The sequence below is a fragment of the Patiria miniata genome, unplaced genomic scaffold (genome assembly GCF_015706575.1).
Source record: "Patiria miniata isolate m_02_andy unplaced genomic scaffold, ASM1570657v1 HiC_scaffold_5, whole genome shotgun sequence".
In the NCBI taxonomy this organism is placed as follows: domain Eukaryota; kingdom Metazoa; phylum Echinodermata; class Asteroidea; order Valvatida; family Asterinidae; genus Patiria; species Patiria miniata.
Genome location: NW_024037072.1, coordinates 5,828,732 through 5,840,021, shown reverse-complemented (window position 1 = coordinate 5,840,021; position 11,290 = coordinate 5,828,732).

Here is an 11,290-nt window from a genome sequence, read left to right as displayed (position 1 = left end):
GAATTGAAACCGAGTCTCTCAGTGCTAATTAGCCATTGTATGAACTGAAGACCTTTTCTTTTTTCGTCCTCTCAACTAAAGACAGCACTGAGGACCTTTTCTTTTTTAATCCTCTCAACTAAAGACAGCACTGAGGCCCTCGGTTTCATTGTTAATTTGAAATTTGTCAATAGAACAGAATTTTGTGTTGTGCTACACGAGTTCTTGTGAGTGATATTGATGAACACTGTAATAATACAAGCTCAGTGTCAGATTTCACCTGCAAATGGTTTACCGTGCGGGAGCACGGTAAACCATTTGCAGGTGAAATCTGTAAAGTCATGCCCACCGCAATGGAAATTTCCATTGCTGAGTCTAGGGGCATATTATTATTGGTACTTAGGCCAAACTTATCAATAGACATCGAGGTAACGGATTTTCCCTCGTTGTTGCGTAAACAAAGAAAAATAAACCCCTTTCATTCGGTTTCAATGATTAATGTCGTTTAGTAAATAACTTTGTAATTGGTGAATGACCTTCAGTTCGGGGGACGCTGATGGTCTGAATTTTTTTTCTTTTACAAATACTGGATATGATCTTGTACTTTTAATGGGTCAAATGTACTTTTAATGTGTCTAACAAAAGAGATTTCCTTTCACATGGTGTAACCGCGAACTCAGTTTCCGCATTAAACAAATATAAAAAGTGTTTTTAAGCAACGCATCGATATACTGGTTGAATTTAAGGGGGCCTACGGAATCTGAAATGTTTATTTAAGCTCTGTAATTTGTAAAGAACGTATAATCCACTTTGCACGATGAATTATAAAGAGCTATGCAATGAACACGCATATGACTCAAACAAAGTAATTCGGTTTTTTTCGCGCAGACTTTCTACAGTGATGTGATATATGCAGGTACATGGGAACCCATTCCACAGCAGATGTTACGTTTATTCGCCAAATTATGTCAGAGGGAAAGGAACAAAGGTTCGTATAGTTTACAATATCAAACCCGGCAAAAAATCTTGAATTTAAACTTAAGAAATGTAATCACCAACTACATTCGTATTTTGTAAAGTTTTCCGAGGTAGTCTTTCGTTATACTATATCTAATATATATACTTATTCAGTTAAGGTTATAATCTTAGTATCATGGGCGTCGCGAGGGAGGGGGCAAGGGGGGGGGGGGCGCTTGCCCCCTCCTGGAAAAGCAACACCCCCCCCCCAAAAAAAGAAGAAAAGAGAAAAAAAGAGGCGCGAAGTCATAGTGGTGTAAATTTAATGAGTTGGGGGGAGGCAAAATGTCCCTGCCCCCCTCCAAAACTGATAAATCAAGAATTTGTTGCGAAATACAAGAATTTTTTGGGAAAAATATGTTTTGCCCCCCCTCTTGAAAAAAATCCTTGCCCATGCTTAGTATGGGAAACACAAAAAGGGGAAATATCATGTTCCAAAGAAAATGCTTTTAAAAGACCATTCCTTGGAGAACTCGGTCGCAAACAACACACGATAAGCCGCTTATATGGGGAAACTTGTGAAATTATTGCGGGGCTTTTGTATTTAGTGTCATCCTTTTTCAAATCACAGCCTATATGCATTCAATCGATGATTTACACACATGCTCAGGATTTATAGAGTTTCACAATTCAATAGATAGCTTCTGTGGTACAAGGGCGGATCCAGAACACAATTTTTTGGGGGGGGGGGCAAAAAAAAAATTGGTCCCCCCCAAAAAAGTGGGTTAAAAAAATTACGGCGTGGGGTTCGGGGCCCGAAAAAAATTTGGATTCTAGATGCTCTGTGGTGCGATCTGAGGCAATTTCTGACCACTTTAACCAAATCTTTTTGAGGTAAAGATGGTGGTGTACGCAGTGCCTGCCTTTATTGCGATGTCACTTTCAAAAAATTGGGTTCTTTTTTGGGGGGGAGGGGGGCATGGTCCCCGTTGGCCCCCCCCCCCCCCGAATCCGCCCTTGCTACAACACCGATCAGATGTACCAGGGGTAGCAAGTCAGTCAATTGTCAAATCATACGTCAATCAATAGGGGTTTAACGATGACAAAAGGAAAGCTTTGTGTTACATTTCTGTTTAAAAGTATATGATAACTAGCTAGCAACTCTGTAGTTTAGGCCAAAAAAAAAAATCTCCGGTTTCTGGTATGGAGCTTGCCCAAAAAGTGGTGAGGCGACGCGGCTTTTTTTTTTTTTACCCGACTTTTTTGCTTCAAATGTCGGCTGATGACTGCAAATGGTGCCTGACTAAACTTAGTACAAATAGGCCTATATGGGATTGGGAGTCCAGAGAGGCCACATAAAGCTTATTCTCGAATATAACTCCATCTAAAAACACGTTAAAAATGTGCAGCAGCAGGATTCCAGTCAAACCAGTGAGTTTGGCGGTTTTGAGACATCATCTTTCATTGAAAAAAAAACTTTTTCATTTTGCCTACGCGCATGGCTACGGCGACGCGCGCGCATACCAGAAACCGGAGACTTTTTGGGGGGCCTTACGAGACTAAGATATTTTCTGCTTTCGTCGCAATGATAGGGATGCTAAATTTCTGTGCTTGCACAGACTTGTTTCTTCATTTTGCCATCTCTGTAGTTTCTTGCTAAACGGCACACATTTTTAATATTGCTCGATTTACGCCATTTTGGAATATTAAGCTATATAATCATATTTTGTCTTTGCATCCTTGCAGTGTTCTTCAAGACTGCAATTGGCATAACAGCGCGAATACCGGAGTCGGATCAGGAGGCATATCTGGAGGATCTCTGGCAGTGGGCGTTGTCTCGATACCAAGTCGAGACCCAAGAGGGACATGTCTGCATTCCGATCGGGTATTTAGTCATACACGCTTGCAAGCCTCTCAAAAGTCGCAGACAATCTGCGATCACTGACAGAATGTCTGCGGTGTCTAAAGACGTTCGTTTTCAAAACTGATCATTCTGGCTGTTAATTCGTAATTTGCTTGCTCCCCTGGTTTCTGAATTATCTAATCCATCTCAGGAAACAGACAGACTATTGCTGGAGTACACTTGGAACAGTTGTTGAAAACGGTATAGGGGGCCTAACAAGCAAGGTGAAACCATCCATTCGGATGAAAACAAATACCGGAATTAATAATCAGTCATTGTCATAGCATTTGGTCTACCTGTCCCAAATGAACTTTAAAAGCCTATTATAATCAAGGTTTTTGTCAGAACAGGAAATCAAACGGATAAAATAAACAAAACCAACAAGTTGGTTCTGAAGTGAATCAGTTTAAATCAATTTTAGCGAGGCAGGAAAGAAGACCTGTTAAATAAAAGGCCAATATTATGCTTAAAGGGGGCCCGAGTACATAACGCTTGAATGTCGGCAAAACATTTTTAAGTTGGTTTCTCAAAAGAGAGAAGGTTTAAATCCTAGCTGTACTAGAGTGTAAAAAGACAAACAGGTATGCCACAGAGTCAATTTCACATGATTCTGGGCAAGCTTTTTGCATAGTTACGTATATAAGAGACGCTCAGCACCATTACAATGTTCACAATGGGTGAGAATGGCGAAAAGACACTTCATGCCGGAGCTGGGCGTTGCTAGTTATTCACCGAATCATGTGATAATATAGTGAGTCTCTTTGGTCGGTGTACGATGTTTGTAACTTGCTTTAAACTTGTTTACGTGTACCAGTTAAGCTCTCATGAGGGCGCTGTTCATACCCACTTAAGGTAGCAGACCAGTAAATAAACTTCCATAGACCCCAATGGTATAAATGCTCCCACTTCAAAAATTCGGGAAAAATACTCACAACTCTCCAAGGTGTTCGAGACACACATCAAATTAAAGCTTATTTCATCTTTCATTTTCTTTTAAATTTTTGGGGGTCAACTGATGACTTTTAGGAGAAATTTCCATCTGAAGATGATCACCCCTGAAAATAGTCCTGAAGCCCATCGCCATTTTGAAAAACGATGCCTACACTCCATTGCAAAATAGAGCGCTTTTAGGGTCCAAATTACATCCAAATTACACAGAACTGCAAGTTCCCAGTCCTGTGCACGGCTTCCACCCATATTTTTTACAAACCCTCAAGTTCATGGCCCACAGCATGCTCAAAAGATTTTGAGGGCATGCAAATCGTGATTTGGCCGGCGGAGGCAATTTCGGACTGATTTACTGGTCTGCACCCTTAAAAGGGTGCACTGAACCAATTCAAGCCCCATTGAAAACAGTGTAAAATCAACAAAGTTCAGGGCCAAATAACATGCAAGCCGACATCACTGGGGTTTCTCAAACAAAAATTGAATTATTGTCTTGTACTTCATCTTTTCATTTCTTTTCAATTTTGGTTAGATTAGCCGATAACATTTTTAAATATTCACACCAAAAAAAATCACCTCCCGAAAAGTGATAGTTCCCAAGCCTGCATGTAGCCGTTTTACAAGTGGCATCCTTCCACTTTCTCAGGCAAATAGGACCCATTTTTCAACCGTAATTTTATCAAGCCTGCCCTCAGATGGAAGCTCAAAAACCAGGGAGTTGATCCTTGACTACATTCACACAATTCCACCGTTTTTAAAGCCAAACGGTCTCCGCATTACAAGAAGTACGCGCGCGCGCACCCGGCGAACACACAAGCCAAAATTGGGTTACCGGTCGATTATACAGTCGATCAACTTCAGATTGATTAATGGTTTTATGAATATTGAAAAATACGTACATAAGTTTTCATTCAAATTTAATTTGAATATTCACTAGAGTTGACAGCAACTAGCTGTGCAGTTACTTTCTGAATAAACTTCGTGAGTGACAGGCAAATAGACTGCCCCGTATGCCATCTGGCCGAGCGAATCGGCCACCTAAAAGGCATGTATGTCTGACATAGTCAGTGTGCCCGTAGTGCAATTGCTTTCGTTTTGAATTCGAAAAGTACCGTACGTACACACTGCCACTGGAACAAACTTTTGCCAGGGGGTGCTGGAATAAAGGACGGACAAAGGCGAAAGCGGAGCGCAAAGCCATTACGTCGTGGCTTAATTTAGAATATACATGTAGATACTCTGTGGTGCAATCTGAAGCGATTCATGGCCACTTCATTTGACTTTTTTAGCAAAAGTTTTTTGAGATTATAAAGACAATTCATTTCATTATTTTGTTTAGAATATACTGTTGCCCTTAAAACGTAAACTGTACTGAAAAGTGGAGAACCCTGCGGTATTTTTATCTCCATTTTTGGTTCCATTTAATTCTGGAAAAAGAATTGTATCATTCTGCATGACATCGCGTGTAACTATTATTGTTGCAAGGCTGCTTTCTTACATTTAGTAAATGCCGTCGTGTGTGTTTTGTTTTATTTTCCGAGCCCTTACGGCGTGGGGCCACAGGGCCAGGGGCCCGCTTTAAGGTCCAAAATGTTGGATGTTTTGGATGCACTGTGATGAAATATACTGAAGTATACTGAAACTTATAAAACCCGAAAGGATGTTTTTTGGTTCAAGTTAAAACAAATGGTTCCACTGGAAGCGGATGAATTTCTGTTCATATAAATATTCACATAGTTCTAACTCACCAAACGATGTAACTCTCGATATATTTGCAGTGTTATTTGTGTGTTACAGGGAATGGCAAATATAAAAGAAAAAAGACCAAATGCATCTTCATGTTTATGATCGGTAGATGGTAAGGTTGGGGCTGGGCAAGGATTTATCGATCTACTGAGTTTTTATGAGGAAAAACTTGCAGAGGGTTTGAATAACTTTTTTTTTATTAAAACGAAACTGCACTGGAATTGGCGTAAAGCATGACTAGTTTCAATGAAAGCCAATTCCACTACCATTATGTTGGAGATGTGTGTGAATCTTGCTATTTGTCAATGCTGTGTACAGAATATTAGCAACGTCAATGCATTTTTTAAATGTAAAGAAAAAACCTTCAGGGTAAAGGTATTAACATTTTTCCCCTATTGAAAGATCGAATGAAAAAAAATCCCGGGCAAGCATAAATCAACTTTGCCACCATTGTCATGGCCGAGGTTATTGCTTTCGGGTCAAAGATTCCATTATGGCGGAAATGTCATAGACATGTCATGATTTTAGATACCTTGAGAGAAATATTGATTCTGCACTGCCTAAAAATTTAGAAAATACCTCCTCTTGATATTTTACAGTGTTTGTGCAAGACGTTCGAAGCGCCGCGCTTAGCCGCGGCAAACTAGAAACGAGCAAAACGAAGGAGATATTTGTAGAGCAAGCATAATGTATAGCGTAGCGGCGCAATTTCATCGTCGTAGAACTGCTGGCTGGAACACATTTTTGCCCGGCGGTATGGGGGTGCTGAAGCATATTCCAGCACCCCAATCCAAAAAGTTGGGGGTGCTGCAGCACCCACAGCACCCCCCGCTCCCGCGGGCTTGTACGTACATATAATTTTTCCACAAGCAGAAATATTTGGTTTCTACAGCAAGCAGACAAACTAAATTTACATTGGGTACAGTTACTATGTTCAGTACCTGTTTCTTTTTAGGAGTTATGGTTTCAGTAATTAAGTCGAGTGTGTATGCATTAGCCTATACCCATCTGTGTGTGAATACAGCGTGTATTTCAACGCTGATCGTTTGTATGGAGGATGGCCATTTACTTGTTGTAATGGTTTTCAAAAGAAACTGTGGGGTCACTTTTTATGCTAATCAGCTTGCGTAGAAATTCTCACTTGAAATTAGTTCACTGCACCCGTAGCCTTGACGGCTTCTGGCATCCATGTTGGTTTTCGGATTACAATATGAAGTAACACGACGTATCTTGTGTCCGTTTATTTCACAAACCTAACAGTCGGGAGAATGCAAGGTTAAAACGTCAGCGTTGGATTAAGTCAGCGTTCCAGGTTATTGGCAAGTTCACACTGCGAGCTCCCCCCCCCCCCCGATATCTGTGTTGATGTGCTGATGTTGCAACTAGTAACCCCAGCTAAGGTCACTTGTCTACCACGTCAGCTTGCTGACACTGCAACATTGCAAGACCACTACACTGACCATTTATACTTGTAATAATAAAGGCCACACTCGGCAATAGCACAGCCAACATATAACATCTGCTTGTCTCAGTCTGTGTGTAAAGCTTGTCAAATATATAGCTTTAAACATGGTGTCAGAAGTTAAGCCCTTTGAATAGCAAAATTGTATAAAGGCAAAAAAGTATCGTCAATATGCAGCAGGTTCATAGCCTAAAAGCGCCTGAGTGCTTCGATACCACAGATCCTCAAAGATGGAAACGATGGAGACAGGACTTCGAAATCTACGCAAAAGCGACTGGTCTCCACAAACAGACCAAGATGTACAAAGTTGTACTCTGCTTCACATAGTCGGGGGAGATGCAAGAGAAGTGTACCACACTTTTTCTTTTGATAATACGGAAGACAAAGAAGATGTCAATGTTCTTCTCGACAAATTTTCGCAGCATTTCCTACCAAAGGTGAATGTTACTCTCGAAAGATATAACTTTCAGAAGCGAAACCAACAGACCGACGAGAGAATTGAACAGTATACTGCAGTATTTAACTGTTCTCCGCAATCAAGCCAAGAAATGCGACTTTGGTGAACTCAGAGACAGCCTCATCAAAGACAAGATCGTCATCGGCATCATTTCGGACACAGTCCGTGCACGCCTACTTCGAGATGCAGATATGACTTTGTCAAAGGCAATCGACATCTGCAAAGCAGCAGAGCTGGCTAGCAGTCACATGACCCACATACAAAGTCAACAGCACCAAACAGCAACAACCGTCCATGTTGTCAAAAAGACGTCATCTGGACCCAGAGCACCATGTTCGAGATGCGAAACGAAACATCCCGCCCGACAATGCCCTTCCTACGGAAAGACCTGCAACGTTTGTGGTGGACAGAACCATTTTGGGACAGTTTGCCGCAAGAAATACAGCAGCGGACCGAGCCAATCATCGGACAATTCTCAACGCCAACGGAGTCAACATCATGACAAACGCCGACCCAAGAAGTATGGATCATCACGTCGAAAAGTCAACGACGTGCACGTCTCCAGTGCACCGTCCACCGAGGACGACTACTCATCGAGTGATGCTGAGGAATTCCTGCTGGATGAGATAACAGCGAACACTATAAAACAACAAGAGTGGTATGTAAATCTCAATTTAAAGTACACACACTTAAACGGCCAATCTCATTCCAACAATGTCAAATTTAAATTAGACACTGGAGCACAATGTAATGTCATGTCTTGCGATACATACCAAAAGATTGGTAAACCACAGATGGAAAAATCCTTGACAAAACTTGTGTCATACTCAGGGCATGCAATTAAATCGCAAGGTCGATGCACTATGTTAGCAGAAAGACATGGAAAATATCATGTTCTGCATTTTCAGGTTGTAGACAAACCAGTATCTTTACTTGGTCTCCCTTCCATCAAACAGCTAGGTTTGATCGCAAAAGTTGAGACTGTAAAAGAAAGTCACAAAGAAGAAAAAACACCAAAACCAAGCAAAGAGTTGCTAACAACTTATAAGAACGTGTAGGGTGCGTAGACCAAGAGCAGCACATTCACATTGATAAAGATGCGACCCCTGTAGTGCATCCTCCTCGCAAATTACCAGTGTCGCTACGACCATTGGTTAAGAAAGAGTTGAAACGCATGAGAGATCTAGGGATCATAACAAAGCAAACAGACCCAACTAAATGGGTAAGCTCGATGGTAACAGTTGCTAAAAAGGGAAAAAATGCAGTAAGGATATGCCTTGACCCTAGGGATTTGAACAAAGCTATACAGCGACCTCATTTTCCCATGAAAATCATTGAAGACATAGCAGACAAACTAACGGGAGCTAAATTTTTCAGTACACTAGACTGTAATTCAGGCTTCTGGCAAATACCACTAGACAAGGAAAGCTCAGAACTCCTCACGTTCAATACACCAGAGGGCAGATATAGATTCAACCGTTGGCCTTTTGGAACATCGTGTAGTAGCGAGCTGTTCCAATCAATCATGACAGAGATATTTCAAGACCTCGATGGTGTAGAGGTGTTGGTGGATGATATTCTGATATGGGGACTCACAAAAGAAGTTCATGATAAGCGACTAGAAAATGTTCTAAAAAGATGCCAAGAAAAGAATCTAAAACTGAACAAAGCGAAAAGTCAGATATGTCTGACAAAGGTCACGTACATGGGCCATGTCCTCACAAACGAAGGGTTGAAACCAGTTCCCAAGAAAATTGAAGCAATAACTAAGATGAAAGCACCAACAACTGTGAAAGCAGTACAGGAGTTTCAAGGTTGTGTCAATTACCTGGGTAAATTCTTTAAAAACCTGTCTGACATAACAGCACCCCTTCGACAACTAACTGAAAAGAAAACAGCATGGCACTGGACTGATGAACATGAAAAATGTTTCAATCAACTCAAACAATTGTTGACGGAAGCCCCAGTACTAAAGTACTATGATCCAAACAAGCCACTTATACTGAGTGTTGACAGCTCACTCAAGGGCACAGGAGCAGTTTTGCTGCAGCATGCTGATGACAATAAATCGCAAGTGTCACCTGTAGCCTTTGCATCCAAAGCATTTACTGAAACACAACGAAGATGGGCTCAAATTGAAAAGGAACTTGCAGCAATTGTATTTGGTTGTGATAAGTTTCACACCTACGTTTTTGGACGTAAGGTACTAGTCCAAACAGATCACAAGCCACTAGAATCCATTTTCAAGAAACCACTTCATCAAACTCCCATGAGACTCCAGAAAATGCTACTAAAACTGCAGAAATACGACCTCGACGTATATTATGTACGCGGTACTGATTTGCATGTAGCCGACTGTCTTAGTAGAAACTACTTAGACGTGACAGAAGATGATTCCAGTGACGTGACAGTACCGATCAGTATGGTATTTTGCCTTCCCATCACTCCACACAGACTAGAAGAAATAAAGAAGGAAACAAAAAATGACAGGCAGTTTCAGACTCTCAAAGAAACTATACAAAAAGGATGGCCAGAAAGCAAAAACCAAGTGGACGACTCAGTCAAAGAATATTGGCAGTTCAGAGATGAGCTGACTCTAGAAGATAACCTCATATTCAAAAGTAACCGCGTAGTCATACCGAAAACTATGAGAAAAATAATGCTTGGAAAGATCCATCAAAGTCACCAAGGCATTGAAAAATCTAAAAGACTAGCACGGGACATCCTCTTTTGGCCTGGAATGTCTACTCAAATAACAGAAGAAGTAGAAAAATGCTCAACTTGTGCCGAGTACAGCCCAAGGAATAAACGAGAACCACTAATTAATCACGAAGTTCCAACTAGACCATGGCAAAGAGTGGGCACCGATCTCTTTGAACTGAATGGAAAACAGTATTTCCTGCTCGTTGATTACTACTCAAGTTATTTTGAAATCGATCAAATACATTCAGCCACGAGCAAAACCATCGTGAAGCTATGCAAAACGCATTTTGCCAGACATGGAATACCAGACGAAGTAGTGTCCGACAACGGTCCATGCTATATTGGCCACGAATTCAAACAGTTCAGCACAGAATGGCAATTTCAACACACTACAGTCTCACCAAGATATCCTCAAAGTAATGGCAAAGCAGAAAAAACAGTTGGAATAGCCAAGCAGTTATTGCGAAAAGCAACAGCTGACAATGCCGACATCCAACTTGCTATCCTCAACTACAGAAACACACCAATGGAAAACACCAACAAATCACCTAATCAACTACTGTTTAGCAGACGGACAAAGACTCTTCTTCCCACGACGCAGAAACTACTGAAGCCTAAAGTAATCCCTGACGTGACTCAAAAAATCAAAGAACACAACCGTAAACAAAAGCAAACTTATGACAAGGGTACAAAGAGTTGCGACAACCGCATGTTGGACAAAACATATGGATACGGAAAAATGACAAATGGGGAAAAGGAACAGTAATTCGTATAGGAGACAACCCTCGATCATACATAGTACAAGACACTATTGGACAGACGTACACCAGGAACAGACGACATCTCAAACCAGACAAAACACACACAAATCCAATTTTTCTCGATGACCATGAAGACTACCCTGATAGTTCTAACACAAATTCGGAGATGGAAGTGAAACAAAGAGTTGAGAAACCTAAGGATTCTGGTTATAACACAAGATCAGGTAGAACAGTAAAAAAGCCTCAATACTATGGATTCACATAAAATAAGAGAAAGAAAAGAAAAGAAATCAGTCAGAGTTCTTTGCAAGATTATACAGTTAATGCAAAATTAACTATCGTGTACTTACAGTTAACGTTCAAATTAGAGATACATC